At 41.1% G+C, this 26,195-nt stretch overlaps 1 protein-coding gene across 1 annotated transcript in view; it reads right to left on the reverse strand.

The window, feature by feature from the left end:
* Positions 1 to 16,887, reverse strand: part of ctnna2 (catenin (cadherin-associated protein), alpha 2) — a 261,478-nt gene extending 244,591 nt beyond the window's left edge. The window contains exon 1 of the mRNA XM_072385076.1: positions 16,607 to 16,887. The gene's annotated coding sequence lies outside the window, so the exon portion shown is untranslated. The remainder of the gene's footprint in view (positions 1 to 16,606) is intronic.
* Between the last annotated feature and the right edge of the window lie 9,308 nt (positions 16,888 to 26,195).

A 26,195-nucleotide genomic window follows, 5' to 3' on the forward strand; every position in this document is an offset into this window, starting at 1 on the left:
AAACTAGAGTAGACCTCTCATAACTGAATTAGATATTCACAAAAAAAAAAAAAAACTGTTAACAACACCATTTCCCACTATAAATGAAGACAATTCCTTTGGTGATTCGTGATGCTTATTGCATGTGGCGATCTTTGTTAATGTCACCACCGTCTTCCAGTTCTAAAAGGTGTGAGAGAGGTTGTCACAGTAAGGGAGTTTTAAAGAACAGCTTGCAAAATGACAAACAGGCTGAATGGATACCATCCTTCAAAGGGAAAGTCGTCTATGGCACTAATAATTCCATTTAAGTATAGCTTCATAGCACACAGAGCCCATCACTGTGCTTCTGAAACACATTTAAAAAGGTTTCTCTCCTGTGAATAATTCAAACTCTTACCTCCACCTTGGTCTGAGATCATATAAATTTAACAAGAGCTTCTACTAAATAAACAGTTTCACATATAAGCCTTTACATCTCAACCGTAGTGCACTGCAGAGGTTAAGTGATGTGTTGTCGTGTTCAGAGTCGGTTTGTAAAAACACCATAACCCACTGCGAATGTGAACAATAGATGCACAAAGTATTAAACGTCTGAAACATGCATCATCCTACACGAACATTACATTTCCCATGTAAAAAAAAAAGGGATATGTGTGCAACATGGTTTACCCACTTGTCACTTTGGCAACGCATTCCAAACAAGCCATAATAATAATAATAATAATATTCCTTGGTCTTAGATCCGTTTTTTTCTACCAACATGTTTAGGATGAGCAGAGCATGAGTCACAACTCAAATGTCGTGGAATGGATTTGTGAGACGCTCCACCATCTGCTGTGCACAGAAGTGTGAGTGAGCCTGAGACTGGCCGGGCATCCGCAAAATATGAGCTGCCCGCGTGCGAGAGACAAAGCAAACGCCGATATCAAACAACAAGCTGTCAAAAGTGCATTTTAAAACGGTGGCTGCAACAAGAAAAGCACTGCTCTGTTATGCCCATTTGCAATGGTTTGCGTGGGTGTGATTTGTGAGCATTTCATTTGTCTGCTTCCCCGCAGCTCACATGATTGAGCGCGAGGCCCATCTTGGACCATTTGCTGCTTGTTTACCTTCTTCTCTCCATTCTTTCGTGTCAATCGAAACGGTGCGTTCTTAAAAGGCTTAAAAGCCCCCAAAAAAATATGCACCATTAGCAAAAACACCGTTTTGCTGTGTGAAGTTTAGTTTAAAACTGCCTCGAAGTTACAGCCGGATCCTCAAGAACGGGCTTTCTGGGAAAGATGCGGGTGTTTTAGCATGTTTGGAATGACGTGATTCATGATGCAGGAAAAGAGGCCGTTAACAAGAGTTTTAAGGGTTTAATCGAGAGAGGACAGCTCCGCGCAAATAATGACATAAATACTGCATTCTTCTTAGTTATTGATGAACACAATTTCAAACCATTCCTAAATAAAATATCACTCTACAGCAAAGCCTGTGTAGTCTACAGCAGATGCAGTCCATGATTAGAAAATGTTCATAAGTACATAAAACGTGGGGTTTAAAGGGGTTTAAGGCGATAACTGATCGGCAGAGTACATGTTTGATGGTTCACTATGTGGTACCACGTTTGAACTGTCTTCGTGAGAATTGATGGTCATCTTTATAGGTTTGCTCTCTTTTGTAGGCCTCCCACTCTAAATTGTGCAAGTTGAGGCTTGGCAAGTATCGGGTCAGCAGTGGTAAAAACTGCTTCGCATAAATTAAGCCTTCCAGTCCAGCAGCAATTATTCCTGCCTGGGTGCACTCACGGCCTCTGTACATTACCATGTTAACGCACTCCGAGATGCAGTGTTTCCCCCGAGAACACAACCCATCCGCCTCTGCCCCCTTGAGAAAGAGACGGATGGGGGTGAAAAAAGGTTTTGTTTTTTGTTTTTTTTTAAGAAACTCTCTTTAGAACTTGTGTGATTTAGATCAGCTCATTGTCAGAATTCAATTCTAACGCCGTGAAACCACCAGCGTCCACAGCTTGGCCAGCTACCTACGACCTACCACTACGACTCACTGACAGGAAAAGGTGTGGCCTAGCGGGTCAGGATTTTCCCAGCAGGAGGCGATGCTTGTTTCACCAGTTTGGCCATTTGTTTTAGAGCTGCAAAGCTGACTTTTCACTGCTCAACCCTTCACCAGCCTGCAGTGACTCTGCCCGCTGAAAGCACGTCAAATTAAGGATTTGTTGTTAATTAGGCTTCTTATTTTGTGTGTTGGTCTTACAAAAAAAAAAAAAAACTTTAGTTGTCTCAGTTAATTCATTAAGTCTGTGTGCTTAAAACAAAGTGTCCTGTGCTGGTACAGTTTTCTTGTTCTACTTGCGTAGGAGTAATTAATGAAAAACAGTGGTGGACAGCATCTGAATAGGAATCCCATTTTTCCTCATACTGTCACAGCTGACTGAATGACACTTTCATTATCATGCTGCAAAGTTGCCAACACTGTAGGAGTGGTTATAATGGCATTCGTAGCGAGCTTGCCACATGCTGCCTATCCAAGTAAGTTACCTAATGCAGGGGTCCTCTGACTGCTGTTTGTTTTTTATTGCCCATTAAACAATATTATTACCTCGGGCTCTGCTTGTGTCAGCTCTTCTCTGAAAGAATGCTGATGACGGAGCAGAAAGACAACTGCTAACGGATGTCAAGTAATTACCTCAGCTGGCCAGGTGTTAACTGAGCACCGTGTGTGCGTTTAGAAATATGTATGGGGTGAAATAATCAAATCAAAAAGCAAATCAAGCGCTCCCTGCCGACCACCTGCCTGCTCGTGCCAATCGCAGCTGTTGTGCGGCTGCTCTAGAAGTTTCTTGGATGAAGTTTGGGCAAGTGGCGACATAAGGACAAGATATACAAGAGCAGACAGACAGCAGAGCGTCGCAGCCAAAAGCCAAGTGGAGAGCCACAGCGGAGAGGTCACCGAGCACTTCAGATTCAGAGCGAGTGATGTGCTGCACCACTTATGTAACCGTATGAAAACACACCGCAAACTATGACGGATGCATGAAGGCCAACAAAACAGACTGTTAATGGGAATCGTCCACCAGCAGCCAGCAGCTCATTTGTTTTCCCAGATGTTTTCGGCATTCAAACTCAATGCAGTGACAGTGGAAGCAGCTGTTTTGTTGTACGTTCTGGTGCCGCCATTCATTCATATGGGTGTGAAAGCAGTGTTATGTGTGCAGAAAAGTGCAACAAAAATGTTTTTGTAAAAATGCTAATCTTCTCCATCCAAATGCACCGTTGCTCTAACTGTCAAGTTCTCGCTGTAAGAAGGTGACATTGTGAGTAAAGTGGTTGTGATGTAGCTGCTTTGGTGGAGCTGAGGGATGTGCTCAGACAGAAGAGAGTAAATCGTTCATTATCGGTCCATAAAGATCAAGAAATAACATATCTAAATGTTGTTTACCGCGTTCAGTGTCTTAGAAGTGGTAGTAAAGACAGAGTTATCTTGATGCAGAGTTATGTTGTTGTCTTTCTGTCATTTTTCCATCTGTTCAGAGTGAGTAACGAGTTACCAGCTGGGGGGGCTGCAGTAGATTAACACAACTAAGGCGACTTGGTATGTGGCTATAATACAACTCTTCATATCATTCGGTAAATGGAACACCACTGTTGCCTTTCCAGAGGGTGACAGGTTATTGTTTTTAAGCATGCAGAGCTGATCGCACATTACGACAGGAGCCGGCTCAAACAGAAGGCAGCAGCTGTGACACTTCCGGTCACATTCTTGCTCTGTTGTGTGGATGGATTTTGGATTAGGAAGCAGACTATAAAACCACTAAAGTTATTGGTTATAATATCTTCTAATGTGTTAAAAACAGATGGCCTCAACCTGTTAAACACATGTTAACCTTAGTAGGACTTCAGAAAGTGCACCAATCTTAGAACCTCAAGCAGACCAGCTACATTTTTATCTCTTTAAACAGGACTTTGAATAATAAATTGATGATCAAATTATTTGTCTAAGTGATAGAAATTCAACTTCCCAACTAATCCATCACACGCAGACAGATGCAGATAGGGCCTCTGAGTCCATTAAGAGTTATTTTTTCCCCAACTCTCAACCAGCAACCTTTCAATGACTCATAAATTAAATCTCGTTTGAGACTAGCATGATTACACGATTACCTCGTGGCATTTTGATTAATGTCAAATTAAATAATAAACCTCCCAAACCTGAAGAACGTTGAGCAGGAAGGTACTGAGTCATTAACCCAACAGAAGAGCTCAGTTAAAGCACTCTCTGCTTTGACAAAGCTTTTACATTGCAGCTTGACAAATGCGAGTCCCTTTTGGAAGCAGGATAGGATTTTTTATTTTATTTTTAAAGTTGCAACCCTGTTTGAACTCGTCGCTCAAAATAAAAATATCTTGGGGAAAAGCTTCAGAGAAGCTTTGTCACAGCTACAAGGAGTATCTTGCCAAGATAGTTTTCAGTTTGGCTGGATAAAATATCATGAAGGGGGGGGACTATAACATCTGAAAACGTAACAAAAGAATTGATTTAATATCAAAGTCCGATCATCCATAACACAGCATTGCTTTATCCCATCCAGGTTAACCTCAACAGCATCAAGGAAAAAGCCGACTCAGGCTTGTGAAGCTGACCCATCAGGAAACACTGAGCATGTACCAGGGGGGGGGGCGGCGCTTTACCTTCTGTTAAAAAGGAGAAAACTCAAAATACAAAGTCAGATTTACCTATTTCACAAAAACAAACTGCAGACACAGAGTGCAACCCAGCATGCGGCCACTTGCAGAACTTCCGTGAGCAGCAACAACTTAAAGTAATCGTTTTCTGTGTGACGTAATGGGTTCAGTCTTCTTTACAGCGAGGGTTCAGTTTATTGAGGTTTATGCACAGCTCTCTCACGGCCCTGCCTCAGCAGTTCTGGGTTTTTACTGGGCCACTGCGATCGGCTTGTTCAGATGCAACTTTGCTAAAGGAAACTATACTTTCTCCTGTCGTCTCTCCCAAACAACAAATGAACAACTCAGGCTTTTTCTGACTGTACGCCAGGAACCTAAACACTTAGGATGGTAACTGAGGCCTGTAGACTCTGACATGGAGCTCTTGGGGTTTTGTATGAAGTTTATCTGAGCATCACATCATCCGACTGTGGGATGAAGTGTATATAATGCTTTCCACTAAAGAATAATCTTTCTCCCTGCAGAGATTACATTAAGCTGTTTCAATGCAATATCAGGCCTTAAAAATATTGCACAAGACAGCACAAACATTTGACTGTTGCAGTGATTTAGCACCAATCAGAAGGAGCGTTTACAAAGTCAATTAGTAAGTTAAATGTCTGCACTAAAGGTACGCATGGGTATCGAGACATTAAATAGATGTAATTTATGTTCTCTCCGACCACAGGACAGGTTTGTTGAGCCCCCAGCTTAAACCTTACACTGGTCCACACAGTTTTTTTTTCTTTTTTAACTCTCTACTCCTCTTTACTTCCCATTTGAGCATCTTTACCTTTCTTTTGTAAAGATCCGATCTTGTTCTGTACAAAACTCCGTGGTCTCTTGGATGTTTTTTTGGATTGACGCGATCACAACTGCGGGAGGGTCTACTACAAAGAAAGTCTTCCGGGCCTTTAAATTCTGCTTGCACTGCACAACATGCGTTTTGGAGCTTTTCAGCAACGTAAAGCTAAGTTTGGGGACGACGGTCCCCGTCATTTGTTGTTACTGGAAAGCTAATGTGCCGACGCTGCGCTGACCCAGATTCAGAGCAGTTAAATACACATACTTGCATGCAACAGCAGGGGTATCTCTAAGAGCAGCTGTCAAGGCTCAGCCTATCATATCGCTGCGCTCCAGAGACAAATTCTCAGAGTGACCAAAATAGATGGATCAAAGTAAAGCTCGAGCTATGAAATTATTAAGGCAGTTGTGTTCTCTTAGGAATTGAAAAAAAAAAAAAAAGAAGATGAATAAACACTCTTAAAGTCAAATCATCTGAAAGTTTGGCCCCGACTGACTGGCAAGGACATGTTAAACTATTTCAAAATGAATTGCTGTTCTCAGAAGCCCTTTTCATCTAATGGAAACGTTCCATCTCAGCACAGAGGTTAATATTCATTCCTGTCCATGAATGCTTCGTCTGACTTTGCATTTCTCATCAGGTTCTATGAGACACTCAAACTTATCAACATCCTCAGAAAGAAAACAATACAATAAACGCTGCTTAGTAACTTTGCTGAACAGCTTATGGTTAATAAATCCCAAACAGACACTAGAATGGACGCAGTTGTAACTATAATCGATACAACAAAAAGTAGATGCTAACTAACAGCAACCACCGTCTCAGCCAAGCGGGAGAGGAGCTGATAGAAAATATTTGGGTACTTCCCAACTACCTTCCCAAAAAGCTCAGATTATTCACTGAACCAATTCTAATCCACCTGAACAGAAAATCTTTGTTTGACTGCAACTAGGAAGACACAGCAGTCCCACTGTAAAAGCCACCTCGTCTAATTGAGTCTCAGTTTGTGACTCGTCTCACAAACATTGAATCGTTTTCCCTCTGCTTCCTCTCCCTCTACAGCCTCAGGTTTACAGATACATGTTAAGCACCACTGATGCAACTTTAGTTTAAAAACCGTTCATTCTGACCTATGACCCTGTTGTATTTACGCTCTATAGAGGGATTCCAAATAGCAGGTCTTGCTTACACACTTATCATATGGTTTCAGTCTAAGCTGACTGCAGCAGGCATGTGTGCGACGCTACTGTACATCTAAAGACTTACAAATTCTACTCTGGCCTTTTGTAAAACGGAGGTTCTTCTTAACTGTATTCCAGGGCTTGGATGCTTTCTCCTGGGTGCAGTGACTTATACAGTCATGGTTTAGTGTCTGGGATTAACGCGTTTGCACTGGTCTACTATAAATAGGTCAAATGTGAATAAAAGTTTATAATCCAACATCACACATGGAGGAGGGTATTTGTGACATTGGTTTCCATTTAAGAAGAATCTCACAGAATTTAAAAGCAAGCGACTCCCGTGCTTCTAAATGTTATTACCCGTTATTAGACTGTCATAATGTGTACCGTTTGTTTAGAAACTGATAGCTTTGGTTCTTTGCTCATTTGAAAGGGTAAAACTGGGGTTTATTTCACAGTAACTCTCAGTGACAGTTGGCTGAAAGGAAGCAAACTACATTAATTCATCTGGTTAATTCATGAGAAAGTGATGACATAACATCTGCATCGAGCCATTGCAGGCATTTCCATGATAGTCAGTAAACAAGTGGTGTATTCGAAGGCTTTAGCGCCACAGTTACTGGTTTGTTCATTTATTGAAAACATCAATTTCATAGAGGCCAAGGTAACTCTTAAGTTAACTTTTGAGGGGCCAAAAAAATATATCTATGTCCCCAGCCATCCGTTTCAAGCTTGTAGGGCAAGCAACGAATGTCAAATCCTGATTTACCCCCGGTCAGCATATAGATTCTCTGAAAGGAAAGAGAACACAAGCAGTCACCTAACAATAGAAAAGTTAATTCACCAAGACAGAGCACACACAGTGTGGGGGAGGAGCTGGCCAATACTGTGGGCCCATACTGGTCCCAGATGTAGCCCGTGGTGGGGGTGGAATGAGGGGAGTCTGGGGGAAGAGAAGTGAGGCCTCATAAGCACAGAACAACAGAGAGATGAAGAGAGACGGAGAGATGAATGCCCTCTAGCTAGACTCTCCACACGGGCCTGTTTTTTTTTTTTTATCATATCCCAAAAAGATAAAAAAGAAAGAAAACAAGGTAGCACTATGAAGGATAAACACAAAGCAAAAGCAGAGCAAGAGCTTTCCAGTGCCAGCAGTGTGTTGACATGATGTCACATGGCTGGAAAAACAATGACAGTGCAAGTGAGGATGACCCTCAATTACTAACAGTTCACCAAACCACATTGTTGGCTCCCATTCATAAATGCCTACATGCTACATCTATGAAGTTCACCAAATCCCACTGGAAGTGAGATTTACCACCACACTGCAGACAAAGAGCACGCGATGAGCCATGGTCATGACCCATCTTCCTGGCCTTAACACTTTATCAGGTAAGAAACCTGGCTGATCAAATCCATTTTGAATCATGACGTTAGCACAGGTGGTTGGAATAAAAGGACCAACATATCCAGACCAGATGTAGGTAGAGGTATAGCAAGATATATTTATAGTGACAATAAAGTAGTAAATATAGTAGCAAAGAAAATGTTTGTCTCTATATCAGACTGTAAAGAATTTGCATTTCTATATTGACTATAAAGTTGAAAAAAATATATATCAGAGTCTTGGGATAAAGAGAGATGTCAGTGATGCTTTATGCCATTCAAATCTCAAAGAAAAAGATCATTAAGGCTGCAAAATGCACGTGATTATTTCAAAGCTTCCTGTGATGGAATAAATCTTTCAGGTCACTGACAGTCCAACGAGACTCAGCTTAAATTGTCGAGACTAAAAATCTGCCGTGCTGCATCCAAAATGAAGACGCAGCCCTCATAAATATTCAGCGGTGTCTGTAACATCACTGACCGCTGTGCTTTTGCTCGAGTTAAAAAGATAAATAAAAATAACTCCAAAAACCAAGTCACACGTTATGATTAAGCTGCATTTGACATGTTTCCTCTAATAGAGCTTTTTCGTGAGCCATGTTTCCCACTGACACCCCTGTTTTAGGTTCAGATGTGCACAAGACCATCAAAAGTCCAAATAAACTGAAGTCGTACCTTCTCAGTCTAGCAGCTTTTTTATTGCTCCAACACTCACATTCATTTTTCATTCGACTTTAGCCACAAACAACAGTCTTCCCTTCCAAAAATAAGCCCGTGTCCTCCTTTGTTGGCCCCGCAGACTTTAACAATTACAGAGCTATTTCCAAACTGTCTGTTCAAATCTATCATGAGTCAACAGCAGGGGATTCTTTTTTTTCTAACTTAAGTTCAGTCCGGTCTTAGGAAAATGCAGTGGCAACAACATCAGCCTAATGAATTATTAGTTTTTCATTTTTATCCCACAGGATGAGTCATGCAAACTTGAGGCAACACTAGTCACCGCAGGACTCAAAACTTAGTTTCCATTAGTTTGAAAATTACTCGCATCGTTGCTATGATACAGACATGGCTGCAGTTTCCCCCACACGCACGATACTGAGGCGGGCTGCAGAGGTATGTCAGTGGCCTCATAAGTATCTGTCCTCCAACCGAGTGTTTCTGTTGCTAGACTGAGTGACTTTTAAAAGATCCTTTAGCTCTTGGACCTCCCCTCATTGCTGCAGGCACATAGAAGAAGGCCTTGCAATCGATGCATTATCATCAGAGCAAGAAGTGCAGTCACTTTGACCAAGTGTGTGGCCACTGCCTTGACCACAGCCTTTTCAGTGAGTGACAGGGAGGATGAGGACGTGAACGTGTGCGAGAGAGAAAAAATAACCACAGTAAATTTCTCCTCCAAGACTGCCAACAAGCGTCAATCCGAATCTGAGGTTAAGGCTACATCGTGTGCAGGGTGAACACTTCTGGTTTCTGTACCGCGTTCATGTGAATCTCAGGGATCCCTTGTGGGACCACCTCTATTTGTTCTATTATCAGCAGTCATACTTTTGTGATTCATTAACATCTTTCAGCTGAAATAAGAACATAAATTCAAAAGTCATCACGTGACTGTCTCTTATTTCACCAAGACTGTCGCAGTTTGATTAAAGTTCAAAGAAAATGTGGAATTTCAAAAACTATCTTAACAAGTGTTCCCCCGACAGTGGGATAAACACAAAAAACACATTTCATATCATGGGATTCCAGGAAAAGATTCAATAACACGGACAACGGTAATAACAAAGGGGGCGAAGCAATATTATGTACAGCTACAAGTGCAACTTGCATTTTTTGTTATTAACAATGTGTGAGAATATTACAACGTCTATTTGAAAAGTTACAAATCCTTCAATTGATTTCATGTGACATAAATGAAGAAATTCTGAGGAAAAAGGAGCCACTCTGCTGTTTCTCTCAGAGTGGCTCTGCTCCAACACTGTGGACGGTATAAGTGACAACGGTGGTTTTTGTAGTTATGATAAACTTTCGTCAATGAAAATTTTGTTAGTGGAAGTTGCAAAAGTCAGCCTATAAAGACACAAACTCCACAGTATCCCTGACTTAAATAAGCCAACAGAGCCGGCTGGGACTTTACTGCTGCAGCTGCAACAACAAATGTGACCGTGTGTGTTGCTCATTTCAGACAGAAGGATTATGTGCCTCGAGATTTCGTGAAGTTTCAGATGGGATGTAGAAGCGTGAGACCGATAGCTCTTCTCTCAGTGTGGCCCTTTCAACCGTATGTCTTAATCAGAATCAGGCTGCCAGGACACCGATGTACGAGACTGAGGGATCAGCAGAGATGCAGCGTTGAGATACAACCCGACAGAAACAAGAACCGAGTCCTGCAGGCGTTGTTTTTTCTAATTAAACAGCTCATCTTTCATGCTCTCTGGCTCTGGATTGACACTCCCTCCCCCACTTAAGGCACCTCTACCATCGTAAAAGGTAACGTCCCCTTGTTATACAGTGGATATTACGGCTAACAGCTTTCCTGGCAGTAAATGACCATCTTTCATTTTTTAAAACTCCGATATGTGAAGGCAAACTGTACAATACTTTGAAAACAATGTCCGGAATCATCAGCGACCTCAGTCATTCACCAGCACAGTTCTCCACTGGTTGTCCTCACAGGCCAAAGTAACTCCGTCTGATAGATGTCATTTCCTCTAAGTCTTTTTTATGCCCATCAGCCGCATAAATAGAAAGCTGAAGTCTGTCATGGGTTTGTGCCATTACATTTTTAAAAAAAAGAAGAAGAAACAGTATTTTTTTTTTTATTCTTTTTTTTGGTTCCTTCACCACCTTAAACTTTAAAGACTTGTAAACCTGATGGAGAAAAACAGATATCAGTAGGTCCAACTTGGAAAAAGTGCTTATAGACCAGTCTATTCTTGTTTGTATGAATAACACAAATTCTTTTGGCAGACAAAGGTGACAAAGTGAGACATATAAGCTGGATAGATTCTTGGAATCGACCCTGGGTTTGTTCTCACTTCATGCTCTCACACTGATAAAGCCACCAACTAACGCATGAAAAAATATTAGCAACAATTCAATCTTTTCAAAAAAATAATAAAAATCTATAACTTTTTCCTGGAGATCGTGTCATCTGTGGGCAGCTGGGGGAGATTCATTAAAACTATCGGGTAACTCTTGGCAGCAGCTATGCAAAACAACCTAGAAACAGCATCTCAATGAGAAAAGGTCCCGTTTGCTCAGGGGAAAGGTTCCCTCTCAAATCCTGGGAGATATGAACTCGGTCCGCTTTTCACCGGACACCACTAAACCTTTATTACAGGTAATTTCATCTCTTGATTAGACCTTTATCAAAAAAAAACTATTTTGGAAAGAGAACCGTCTGGTTTTCTGATTGATGACAAGCAAAGAGACCAAAAAGAGGCCCATTGTAAAATAAGCCAGCGTGTTTTAAGCTCCAACAACATGTTCTAATAACATATAATATCTAAAAACCTCTGACGTGTTAACAGTTAGGAAATGGCGAGTGTAAAAAAAAAAAAAAAAAGGGGTTGTAGGTCCAACTGTGTTCTGAATGCAGATAAGGACATATCTCAATTCTTAGCAATGTGAATATAGAATAATCTGCATCAGTGAGGTGACAGAACACAACACAAATGTACGTAAAATGATAGTCTTTCATTAAACTGACTATTTTCTAGAAGAAGAAGCAGCAGAAGAAGAAGAAGAAGAAGAAGCCGCAGTAGTCATTTTGTCACATAGCTCTTTACAGAAAAACTGGGGGCGGAATGTTGCGATTGCATTACTGTTGTGTGTAATGGCAGCAGAAAGCAAAGATCAGCTGATCAGAGTGTTAAATAAAAGTGTTGGAAGCAGACCTCGGGACACATTTTAGATTTTATGAACGTAGTGGAAAGCATGAACTAAATAAGCCACATCCAGTGTGTCAAAGCTGCCAGACAAACATTTTATACTTTCGAAATACAATTACCCAAGTTCACCCTGACTTAACCTTTGCAACCTCAGCGCACAGTCAGCCAAACTAATCACCCAAGAATCGAGGAGGACTTGCCACATTTGTCCTCCAACTCTGAAAGAGAGAGGAGAACATGTTTGGTTTTTTTTCCAGTGGGGCACTTAGCAGATGGTCCCTGAGCACACGTGTCACATTTGGATGCGCAATAGAGACCATCGTTATTTCTCCAGCCTGGGTGAAGGTTTGTTATGATGGAAATTCGATTTTTCCTCATTGTCCACGTTACAACGGCTCAAGAAAGATACCGTTGGCGTTTGCATGTGTCTTGGCCCGTGTTGATCCAGGTTATTGAACTCAGAATCTGAAAATCTGAAAGAAGTTACGGTGCACTTTATGCTTAATGGACAAAGGCTGCTCCTTCGTGGGGGGGGTACAGTAGAAAATCCCTTGCCGTGTGACGACAATAAAACACACGGTGAGGCCGTTCAGTGCAGCATGAAAGCAGCATCAACTTCACGTACTCCCACTGTGATTTTGAGACCATCTCCAACTTTAATGTCTCTGCAGATCAGTTAGCAGCCTTCATTAGCTAAAAGGGCAGGAAGTGCTGTTAAGAATTTAATTGTGACCCAAAAATAAGATCCACAATGCATAAGGTATTAAGATTTAATTAGACATTTCAGCTTAAGTTGTGGTGACAAAAGGGATGCATACATTCTGCATTCTTATGACTTCCTATGATTTATGAGCAGTTTTAAGAGAATACATTAAGATAGAACCACCCACAGACTTCTGAGTAATTGAGGACGGGAGGAGGTTTTTTCTTCTTCTTTTTTGTGATAATGACAGTGCTATAGACAATATAAATAAAACACAATATAAGCATACACAGAAACAGCCCGTTTGTCACGCATTGTGGGGGTAGCTGTGGTCTTTGTCAGACCAGCATGAAAAGAAATTAAAGACAATAAACTAATTTATTCTTGCTGCACTAAACAACTTTAGCGCACTGCTGGATCATCTAGTTTATTGTCCGCCTTCAAACAAAAAACATTTCGTTTGCCCGTACAGTCAAACACAGGACCACAAACAGCTGATTAATCAAGCTTACGTAGCACATGTCCGTGTCACATACTGTGGAGCAGGCAGACCAATAACGCCATTACAACACACATGAGGAGGCGTTAGCCAGAAAACATGATGAACGCTGGCACTTGGGCCGGTGCATTTCCACACTGAAGCGTCGGGCAATACAAACCCTTGGGGTAGGAAAGTTTAAATTGATATGGTAGTCATTGAAGCAAATATTAGCGTGTGATGCTCCTATTGCCTCATCTCTCAAAAACTACCCAGCATATGTGCACGCGTTTCGGTGAAAGAGAGCCTAAAGGGGAAGCAGTCCTCTATCGCTTAGTGGGGGGGGAACCATGGCTACCTTAGAGCTGTGCTCCAGTATAACAACAGGGGGTTCCTTGGTAGTCAGTCAATATGGCTTTCTCTCCCAGGAGACAGGGAACACAAAGCACTCCTGGCAGCCATTGATTGCTCAGTCTCACCCATAAATTATGGCCTTTCCCAATCCCAAGTGACAGAAACAGGCGTTCTACTCCAAATTGCATACAGTAACTGAGCCAGAACATTTAGAGTTATCACATACAGGTTGTTGTCAAACCCCACAATTAGACATTATCAAATGAGAACTGAGCAATAAGCAGCACTACTAGCTAACTAGTGCAATGTTATGCTGCTACAGGATGCTTAGAAATTGAGAACATTCTTGGTGTGGAAGCATAATCCTGAATGTGGACGCAGTAAGATGACAAAAAAAGATCATAACAGTCAAACAAAGAACCCATGTATGAAAAATGACCTTAGCCAGATGGTTAGACAGTGACAAACATATGCAGTTATTTCCCAAAGGGCAGAAAAAGTCTGTCCATGCAGCCTGGAATCACTGCTCTCACCATGCCCGCCTCTGTTCGGTAATTAGGAAAAGACATATTTTGTGCTTTATATAGTCCTTGCTGAGCAATATATCAGAAACATTGTTTACGCTCCGTGTGAGGCCATTGTGAAGAACGGTGGAGGCAATGTCAAAACGTGTAGTTACAAGTTGAGAAGTTCGGAAATTGTGAGATGATCATCGAAACAGAAATTAAATGGATTAATTTTTTTTTTTATTATTAAGAATCCTGGTGGCTTTCCAAGCTGCCATAAAATAGCTGGTACCATATTCCATCAACGGCCTTATCTGTCTGGTAAAGCAGCGGCACTCAGTCACTCAGACATTCCTCACGCTTCAGTCAAACATGCCAGAGAGCCGCTGTGCTGTTGTGCTCATTAACGGGACTGCTGCAGCTCAAACTGGTGTCTTTTTCTAAGAGGGGCGTCTTAAAGATTTCACCTGGTTCAACGCTTGCTTTATAACCTCATGCTCACGTTAGCAGCTGTCGGAGTAATTGTACAAATACTTGCATTTGTACTACATCTGTAACTGGAGGATTCAACAAGGTGGCACGTTATTGAACTGGAGGGGGGGGGGGGGGGGGGGGGGGGGCTCAAAAGCAAAATATAGAACATTAAAAAAAATGTAAAAAAAGAAAAGCAAAAGGAGTGCAGGTGGTATTTTATTTGAGGCCACTAAATCAAGGAATTTAGATGGAGGCTCCCAGCATGTTCCTCCATTGCCTCTAGCAGTCACCAGCATACAGCATCCATGGTCATTTCTGAGGACATCCACAACAGATGCTCCAGACTAAATGCGGGATGTGCAAGGTGGTCATCATAAACACACTTTTATACGTACATATAAGCCAGTGGGTGGACAAAGAGGGGATGTGAAGATGTTTTCTTTGAAAACTAATTGTCATCAATCACTGTATTGGTCTTTTGTTTCCTCATTATGAACATAATGGACTCGAGCATTCAAATGATCACTAATTTGCACCTCCAGATGTAACTTTTTTTCCTCTTTGTATTGGACTTCAGAGATGCCTTGAAGACAAGCAAAGCTTAATCTGCTTAAGCTTTGGGAGGCGTCACCTGTACCGTTATTCTCTCTGACTTTTCTCAGACTTTTTGTTTTGTTTCAAAATAGCCAATCTTTTTTTTTTTTTTTTTTTTGAAAACACCACAATAGCTATTATTAGTCTCATTCTAAATATTGTTGCCACCGTCTGCTGGATGTTGCCCATTGCCTTGAATAAAATGAAAGCGCAAACGCGGAGAGGACGACATATGGAGACTCGCACACCGTCTGACAGCAAGTGTGGGCACACTTCCTCAGCAGTGAAAAAAAACTCAGATTCTAAATACAGCCTCTATGTGACCTCTACAAGCCTCCAAGAGTTCCTGAATCTCCAGTTACAGGGAGGGAATGTGGCAAACTACAGTGGAGCTCAAAGCTTTGGTCTGACTCATGCTGGCTGCCGCTGTACAGTGTTGCTGAATGCTGAATGCACAAACTGAGACTCGTGTGCATGCAAACAAGCCCACCACAACACACACATTTTGACCATTTACAAATAGCAAACTAACGAGCAAAGGTTTAAAAATCATACGCCAAACAGTCAGCAGTAAACTACATAAAGTACAACACAAACGGTATTTTAAAATCAGTTTTGCTAATTGACAACATGGAATTGTTATGGCGGAGTTAGCTCGTTCTTCTTCTATTTTGTGTCGCTAAACTACTTTGTGTTCACAGTCCTAAAAGAGCTCCTTGAGACTTCGCTGAAGTACGGCTGCACTTGCAGGGTGCGGCATGTAACATCAGTTTGCGACTTCACATCGCGTTGTCAAGCACGGCGGCTTAATAACCAAATCAAAATCACCTGCGACGTGACCGAAACCAGTTCGAAGTCAACCGCCGCAGAAAAAAACGAGCGACGAGCTCTCCGAGTGAGTGTAAATGACAGTTAAACAAAGAGACAAAATTACAAGACAAAGAGATTAAACTGAGCTGGGGAAAAAACAGAAGACGATAAAGTCCCACAATCTGTGCGCCGGAGATGAACCCCGAGTGTTTGCGAGCCAGCTGCTGAATAATTAAAGAGCCGTTAATGCAGACATGTGACCGTTAATTTACGAGCAAAAGTGGCCGGCGTTCGTTAGCTTAGCACACATCACTAGCTTAGCGGTCTGCTCGTCTTTCCCCGACAAACAGTCGGAGCAGGCTTTCAGCACTGGGCTTGCTGGATAGCAGTGCTCGGAGTGCCGTTAAGATAACGCTAGCGAGGTGGGCGATGCTGAGATTTTAGCTAACGGGCGCAGACCGGGTCATAAAATGAAAGCCACGGGAGCTGGTCATGGAATTGTGAATTGTTAAGTATTTCGGTGCGGGGACTTGCATAGCAAACAATCCTACGAGCTACGGCACACTGATGAATGAAAAGCCGGACCTCGCCTATCAGCTAATGTTAGCAGCACGGAGGGTCAGGCGGTGCAGTAAGTGTTTTGCTACAGGCTGCTAGCAAAAAGGGAAAGAAGAAAAATCCCCCAGTTCACCAACCACGGCTTCTAACTAACTACACACCTTTAATTGTAGGAGGTGACACCTCTTGCAGGTCCACAAACTGTGCGCAGCGCCTGGTCTCACCGTGTACTCCTAAAAATGGTGTTGTCTTGTACACTTAAACCACGTAGAGTGACAATCGACTCAGTCTAGATGCTCTCCTCAATCTTGTGGTGCTGAATCTGAAGCTACACGCTTCTGTCGGTGTGTCGGAAATGCCTCCTCCCACGATCCCTGCGAAATAATGACCCCTCCCAGAGCTCGAACTGCAACAGCAGAGCAGGCAGGTGCAGACGATGGTGCGCTAGTAGCGGAAAGCCTTGCAACATAGTGGGCTGTGTGGTACATTCATGGGTTGTCAAATCAGGAGAGTCTCCGTAGTTGACGCATGCGTGATTCCTCACAGGAGCAGCAAACACATGTAGGATTTCAGAGCTTTGACACATTCAGGAAACGAAATACCAATTATCACCGTAAAGGTGACACAAATAAAGCACTGGGCAACAAATAACTGTACTTCGCACCATAATGCATTTCGAAGGATATAATAAAGAATTTTTTTTTTAAAAGAAACGATATATTAGATGAGCACAAACTTCTAAAATACCTTAAACACAAAGTTGAAAGAAAATCCGACAGAATAAAGATGGCTTTGAATATCACATGATGGGCGCAAATTTGGTAGAATTATGCCAACTTTAGGTGGGTGAACAAGGTGGGATATAGTATGCAGACATACAGTGTGTGTACGGGGATATTTTTGTTTGTTACATACCAAGAAATACTACACAAACGAATAAAAATAGTAGAAAGAAAAGGTGTTACCTTAGTAGATCATACAGACTAATATGTGTTAAAGTCATCGTTCTCAATATAGAATAGAATAGAAAAATACTTTATTCAACCCCCAGTGGGGGGAATTCAAAATATATATTATAATCTACAAAATATCGCCTGGACAATAAAATGCATAGCATTCATGTGTACACGATAAAGACAAAAAAATCTGACGGCAGGTCAATAGTAATAAGAGCTCCTATTCCAATTCTGACTCGCCATTTTTCCTCATCACTTGTGTGAGAAGGAGTACATTTGGAAAGTGGTAGCCTTTCACCAAGCATATATGGAATACAAATCACTGAAATTAGCTCAGTTTAAAAGAGATCAAGTAAAAATAAGGTTACACATACATCTTTTAGTGCAATTGCCCTTCCAGACATTTAAATTGCAACACACGATCCCGCTCAAATAACGCCTTGCTTTGATGAGCCAAAAAAAAAAAAAGTGCTGCCCGCTGTCACATCGAGTATCTGTAGATTGCGTTCACAAAACACAATTATAGTGTTTACTTACCTTTTTCTCCTTTTTTAAAAAAACTTCTTTACACTTAATATGTGCCTCGGTGAGTTAGGCTGTAAACAACTGTGCGTGACCTTTGTATCGTGCAAATAAAATCACAAAAGGTGCCTGGTAATTAATTCTTCTTTGCGCCAACAAGCTTGCTAATTATTCCCACAAGCACTGAAGTGATTTTATATGGAAGAAACTACACAATTCATTGACTACAACATTTTCTTTGAAGTGGTAGAATTGATAGAAAATTCAATAGTTTTTTTCATCTAAAAATAAAAAGATTGAAAAAACACGTTTTGTATATTTGGAGGACCTGGATACAAATAAGCACACCAACGCAATCCATCCATCAGCTCTCTTCAACTTCAAAGTACAAGCAGCTTTGGTCGCCAGCAAATAAAGGTAAACTGAAACAAAAGTGGCCGGATCACATACAGGATATAGAACCTTACATCGTGATTGTTCTGATTGTGAGTGAGAATGTGGACAGATTTTGTCTGCTGGGAGGCAGTCTGAAGGCACTTCAATCAAATGCCTGAAGAACCTCAACTAGGTCCTTTTCTACATAATGGAAAGAAGGGAGGAGTTCAAATCTGGGCTATTTCCAATTATCTGAGCTCTCACGCTGCCCCTTAGGGTAAGCTCAGTTTTTTAATGCCAAGGAAACTTTTTCTGGTCACCGCTCAGAGCTTATTTGCAGATGTGTTATTTAGAATCACAAGCTTCCCCCCGAGGCTCCTCTCCCTCTTCATCTTCAAGTAAGGTGAAGAGGTTATGCAGCACCTGCAGTACCTGCATAACCACATTGCAAACTCAGTCTATATAATAATATTTTGCTTCATCTTTCTTAATACCAAGCAAATCTGGCCATGTCTTCGTTCAGTTCATTTGATTGTACTGGAATGCAGGTCACTGTTACCAGCATAAAGAGGAAAACAAAGGTCATGGCTGACATGGCTGACTGAACAGTAAAATGTCATGTGTTAAATATTCAAAGATGGGCTTCTAAAAACCTACTATTTCAGCTAGTAAATCCGACTATGACCTTGCAGCTTAACATAGTGATTAAACGTATTAAAACTCAAAGACATGACATAATCTGTTATTTTTTCCTCTCTTTTTTCTTTTACACATAATTATGAACTTGATTCTTTTTCCAGTTGCCTGTCAGCTTTTAAAGAACTATCCACGTAACTTTGGACAGCTGTATTTATTCGTCACTCAGCAACATTTCAGCTCGCAGGACAGGACAGACTTTGAGGTGACTCTCACGAACTTAGTCCATTGTTCAGTCCACTTGATCTCATTGTTTCATTGGCTTGCTTTCTTATGCCGTCATTATCATATTCATTTTTGTTCCTCTAACTTTGCAACTTGAGTGTGGAAAAGCACTGTGTAAATAAAAATTACGATTTTGGTTTGGACATTATCACAGCCATCTGTATGCATTGTCCTTAGTCTCAACATGTTTTTTTCTGCCTTCAGCCTTATTGTCTTGGGAAAGGAATAGGAACAGCAGCCCCATCTGCTTGCTTCTAGTGTATGGCAGTAACCCAGCACAATGTGTTGGCAAGCTGCTCCTCATGACTACAGTTTTAGCATTGTCCCATGATGTATTCAAGCCTTTCACTATCTGCCTAATACAACAGGAATAACTCTGTCTCCTGGTTTGATCAGTTGTCAAAGCCTGCATGTTATTTTGCACTGGGAAGCACAAGAAGATAAGCTCCTTCATCCTTTGTGGAGATTTCCTCTGAGATTTTACCAAACTGTGGTTCATCCAGTGTGGATGAATGTAGGCTCACGTCACTCTGTGCTCTCCCCCCTGCACTTTAGGGACTATCATGACAACTTTTCCGTGGACTGGCTTCCACTGCTCCTCTAACATAACAAGGTCATCGCTGGACCAATCAGCCAAACTTACAGAGCTATTCAGAAAAAGTTTTAAAATGTCCAAGCTCTCAGAATCCCATGTTTTATCCCATGAATCAAAAAGAAAGAATTTAGGGCAGGAAAAGGGATTGGGATTACAGTTTCTAATAACTGACAGTGGAGATGGCTTTTACATGAAGAGCATGAGGTTTGGGTTGCCTATTCCTTTACTTCACTGCTATGTAAACACACTGGATGTTGCCAAAAACAAAAACCTGAGTTTCATTTAATTTCATTCTCTGAATCATGCGTGGATATTCCCGATACCTACTTTAGGTTGGGGGAGAATTTCAGGCGATGGCATCTCTGTCCCAGAAGTTCTTCCAGCAGCAGAATGGCAGAAAGACTTGTGAAGACTTCACAACTCCTTTTTGATATTGGGGATCCAAAATGCTTAACGCATCAGCGTCTCTTGCTGCAGACAGTGAGAATATCATCTAAGACAAGTGCAAAAACACAACTGCAGTACAGTCCTTTCTGAGTTGAAATTCAAACCATAGTCAAAATAACCTGAGACAGTTATTCACAAGTACACAAACACATCAAATATACCACAGCCCCTCTGAGAATGCATATTTCTAAGTCAGGAATTGACATTTCTTCCTTATATGTGTATATGCGAGACAAGAGGTTCTTGCCTTCATTACCTAAAACTTACAGCTTTTTTTTCATTGGAATATAAAGGTAGAAATAACTGCATAAATTGTGACTCCACTGTCTTTTTTTTCTCTTCATCCTTCTCACATCAATACAAATGTAACTCTTGGTACTGTATTGGTATTATAGAAGCTGATAAACTTTAGTTTTAAGTTTGTTTAGGTTGTAGAAATGAAATCTGAAAATGAGGTATGACGTCTCAAGAGGTTTTTGCAGTGTTGTGTTGGATTGCCTTTCGATTGCAGTGTGCAAGAGTGAGAATGATTTAAATTTGCACTACACTTTACATCATTACTCCAGAGAGGATGTAATCCCCAAAAGATTCCTGGTTCACACCTTAACTAGAGCCTTTCTGTGTAGAGTTTGCACGGCCCCTCTGTGCCTGCATGGCTTCTCTCCAGGTACTTCGGCTTCCTCCTACAGTCAAAACCATGCATGTTAAGTTAATTGGCGATTCTAAATGGACCGTAGTAAAGAGTGTGCATTGTTGTCTTGTTTATCTCTGTGTTGACTCTGCCGTATAGTGAAGACCTGTCCAGGGTGTCCCCTGTCCCTCGCCTGGTGGCAGCTGGGCAACCCTGATTGAAAAAAGTGGGTGTAGAAAATAGATGGATGGATGGAGATTTTTCCAATTATTCCCGAAGTTTCAGTCACAGAAATGAATCTTTTAGACTTCTGTCAGACATGATTTATCATTGGGTTTGATTTGTGCTGAGGCCCCTCCCTTTCCTTCTCTGTCAGCTGGAGGATTGTTGACCTTCACATAGAGATTGCATTAATCATCTCTAACCATTCTATTCAACTTCTTAATTTGGTCCTTTTCCTTTTTTCATTCCGACAGCGCTAACATTGATCTATTTGCAACAGACACAACCGATACTGTGACTCCCCGTGTTTTCCGTTTTCTTTTTTCACATTTCTGAACGCAGGACTGCATCTGGATCGTAAAAGCTGTCTTTTATCATTTTGACAGTGTGCAGTCATTTCACTGTGAGTGTCCCGAGGGCTTTGTACCTTTTTTGAAAAACAATTTAACATATATTACTGACTGGTTGCTGACCATGGCAAATGGCGGACATAAAAAAAAATAAATAAATAAATCTGTATGATACATTTTCATCCCCATGAGGGTTGAAATAGTGAAGCATGTCATTTGTCAGATGCATTTTTTTAACCTACTTCAGCAACCTATTCAAATCTTTGAAGGTACTGTTTCTGTTCCAGTGATAAAGCATTCTTACACATGTGTGTACTGTGGATTATGATGCATTGAGAGAGGTGGTGGCATATTTGTGATCATGCTGCCCTTTCTGCATTTCTCTGCAGCTTGCTTTGTGAGTCTCCAGGGTTGTTAGGAGTGTGTGGACCAGATAAGCATATGGGGCATCTCCTGGGGAAGCACACTTTACAATAGGATTTAGTGTGACAAAGATGCAGCATCTGCCTGTCATTATGTGTTTGTGAATCTGAGTCTTTTATCCTAAACACAATCCTCTGGGTAATGCAATGTGTCAAGATACACAGATGAATTTAAGAATTTCATGAGCATTCAGGTGGCTTTTCTGTAAAGACAGAAAATCTAAGCCGAGGCACTTGACTTTTTCATCTGAAAGCATCCTTCACACACTGATTTGAAGAATTTGCTATCTTCAGGCTAAATAAACTGAAGCAAGGTCAATTTATGGCGTAAAAGTTATGGCACCCTCGTACCAGAGCAGTTCTCAGGAGAGGTTCCCCACTCATTTCAGCATTTCTGTGCCCAGCTTTAAGAAATAACAGCAATCAAAAAAGGCTGCCAGGAAAAGCAACAGCAACCTTACACATAATATTCTTACAAGTCTGTTGAGTTTTGACAGGTTGATAAAAAAAAAGAAATTCTTTGTATGTGCTTTAACGTGTGACATGTTGGTAATGCATTCTGGAGAGGAGAGGCTGTATGTGCTGAGTGCAGAAATACAATCATGTCCTTTTAGGCATGAAAGGTCACTTCAGTCCCACATAAAGCACTTTTAGTCACTTCCTGTTTGAATTAAGACAACAGAACTGCTTCAGTAGGGTAAAAAAATCATCATGGTCAAGGATAAAAATCCCTCTTTTTGTAACAGTCACCCACACGGACACCATTTTACTGAAATTTTGCCTCTTCTTAGTTGGCTTTAGGTTATAATATCACCTGGCTATGGTTAGACTTTAACAACACTTCTTGGGTAGGTTTAGAAAACAATCATTTTTAGGGCTGAAAGTCACTCTTTTAACAAGCAAATGTGCTGTCACAGGTACCTTTGCATGCAGTTAGTCTCATGAGCACTACAGGTCGAGCCTTCTTTGAATGTAATTATCAACCACATTTACTTGCAGGAGCAACCACAACATTGACGCATTTTAGAAGGACAGTCTTTTTCGTTCATTCTCCAAATGATCACAGACTGCCTTTAAACCAATAAAGAAGAGATTTAGAAAGCACGAGTGTAAGCAGAAGTTGGTGTGTGGGGTCAAAACTGGTCTAAATTACCTTCTCTGCCTCATCATCACAATCATACACATGCATGTGGTGCAACTTCAGCAACACAGCTGAATAATGCATGTTTTGTCTTTGCACCAGATACTCACAAATTTGCAATGCTAATGCCAAAATCAAACTTTTACCAACAGATGATCCCTCTAAAGGAGTGAAGATCCTCAGCATCCTGTCTATGAGAAAAAATATAATAATGTTTGAAAATATCATGATGTTGCATTAAAAGAGCAAACATCTGCAGCACAAGTGTTTCCTCACTGCTACTGGCAAGATTTAAGAGCACAGTAAATATCTAAAGAAGAAAAAGGCATTAACATGCAAAGAAAAACAATAATATAAACAGCAAATGCTTCTCCCTACTGTACATTAAAAGAAAAAATAGCCAGACCAAAAGTTGGTTGTCTTGTTTAAAGGTTTGTTTTAACTGTTCTTTGAGTAAATGTATCAACAAGGCCGTGGGGAGGTACTGTAATTGCTTTTCTGTTTTTTGCTCAGAAGACAGCAGATTTTCCCTGGAGAAGCTCTCAAATAGAAAGAAAGCTAAAACTGTCTCTGCCCATTACCTCATCAACACGAAACAAAAAAATTCCTTTGGTTTTCATGAGCGAATCAAACAGAAAAACACTTTCTTTAAATACAAAAAAAAACAAAACAGCAACAACAGCACGCTCCTCGACATTCCTCAGAATGCCTGGAATTACCATTTTGTCATGTGACTTGAAGACCTAAGAATAATATTACTTTAACACAAAAGAGTGATCATGCTATGGTGGGATAAATATATATACGTGTTTTTAGAAAAAAAAGCAAATGTCACTGGACAGATAAATGGTAAATGGACTGCACTTATATAGCGCTTTTCTAGTCCAGTTGAGCACTCAAAGCGCTTTTACATTACAAGCTACATTCACCCAGTCACACACTTAGGCTATACATGTTACAAGCTACTCAGTGTTGAATTCTTTATCACACACATTTACACACCTATAGACGCATCAGTAGGCATCATGGGGTTTGGTGTCTTGCCCAAGGACACTGTGACATGTGGTCCAGGGAGCCGAAAGTCCACCAGACCTTCTGATTGGCAGACGACTGCTCTTCCTCCTGAGCTACTGCAGGTCCTACCGCCCCAAGTAAGTGATCGTCAAGATCTACAGTTGGCTACATTTAGAGGTTCATACTGAGGGTTTTGCAGTGGTCCTCATAGTATCTTAGAAGACTACAACATAACAAGCTGTAATAGAGCACTTACTGTAAAACAGTGTTGCTGTGGAGCAACCAAACTTTGGTTTGGGCCATTTTCCTTATTTGTTAGTCTTAAACATATTTTTGCTATAAACATTAAATAAATGACACTTTTTAAGTTGTTTTCTTTTACAAATCAAGTTTTACTTATGACTTACTTATGACCGAGCACAGTATTTTGTGGGAATACATTTCTTTTTTTGGCAGCTGGATTTTTCTCAGTTTTTTTTTTGTCCTCAGGTAGTGGACTGCTGTCCCTAAAAAGTCTGCCTCCACACTCAAAAAGTCCCTCATTGTATGGAGCCAAGTTCTACTCCACCTCCTAACTGTGATATAAGCCCTAATCTTACAACTCTTTTCAGATAAATATACCATTTTTATTACTTTACAAAAATGATGAAACATACAATTTACCAATTGTTAATTATTCTGACAATGCTAACCAAATCTGTATGGATAGTAGGTATGTCACGGGGTGGTCGTCCCCTTGCAATTATCCACGACCACCTACTAACCACCCCTCTCCACCGATTGTAGTTCTTCCTTCCAACTACGAGTGTGAGCGGTACTGAGGAGCCACAGCTTAGATGCACAATTAAAAACAACATTTATTAAAAGAACCAGTGTCCTTAAAAACAGCTGGGATCCAACAGCTGGGATAAAATAAAAAACACAATTAAAAACTTTACTAAAATTGCAATCCGTGCGCCACGACCACTGTCCTTGCCACTCCACCACGCCAGCCAATCCCAGCTCCTTGCTAGTCGGCTCAGCGGGTCCCCGGAGCTCCTCAGTGGTCCCAGCAACGGACGTGGACCTAGAAAAACAAAGAACATGGGCGGCAGACAACTATGCGGACAGGAGGGTCACTCGCTCTCCTCCAGAGTGGGCCTGACCCTACAGCTAACAGTGCATTGTACATCAGGGACTCACAGCTTTCGGACAGCTTCTGCCACTGCGTCCCAACAGCTACCAATGCACTGCTCCGGCGTCTCTGGCCAGCCCACGAGTCCCCCGCCCGCCGCCGCGCCGACCAAACGTTCCTGTTGCGTATCTTTTTCCCTCTCCTGCTCTGGCTACCTGGCCTCCTTAAAAACAATCCAGGCGCCAGTCCCAGCACCTGATTGGCTGGTGGATCAACAGGTGGATCCACTTACTTGTCAACAGAAAAAGACAATGCATGCAAGAACTCAAATCATAATAAAAACAATTTTAACAAAACAGAATATAAATAAACATGCAACTTAAACCAAATACACAATACATAACAGAACCAAAATCTAACAAGTAGTGGATCACACTCGTGACAGGTACATAAACATATATATATACACAGGAAGTAGAGCAGAAATAAAACAGACCAGAGAAACTGGATAGCAAAACTAGAATTAAGTAAATACTTGGGTTCTCTGACTGGCTGTAAGGTGAGCTGCTATACTCGTGTTTTAAATGGGGGGAGAGCAGTACAATTTTTGAGCATAAAAATAAATAATCCTGTTTGCAAATTGGAAAAAAAATACATACATTGACTTCTTGATGAAATAAAGTATTACATTCTCATAATGTTTGGCTTGGGGCTAAATTCTTTATCAGAATATCGACTGTTTGTATTGTTGCATAACTTTTGTTCAGTTTTTTTTAATAATAAACAGTATAACCTACATCCATCTGCTATGGGAGCAGCGGGCAAAAGGTGCAAGACATTTTTATTTAAATGACTTAAAGGAGCGCGTCTCATAGGTGACTTCTACGGAGCTGACGCTGATGCTCTGCAAATGGATGTGTGGTACATTACATTATACAGTAAGTGAAAATGAAATGGGGCCAAAGAAAACATTAAGCAGTCATTTTCACAAGCTTAACTGCACTCATCATGACAATTAATCATCTGTCCTGCAAAATATT

The sequence above is a fragment of the Leuresthes tenuis genome, unplaced genomic scaffold (assembly GCF_036924035.1).
Source record: "Leuresthes tenuis unplaced genomic scaffold, fLeuTen1.0.hap1 SCAF_4, whole genome shotgun sequence".
NCBI lineage: Eukaryota > Metazoa > Chordata > Actinopteri > Atheriniformes > Atherinopsidae > Leuresthes > Leuresthes tenuis.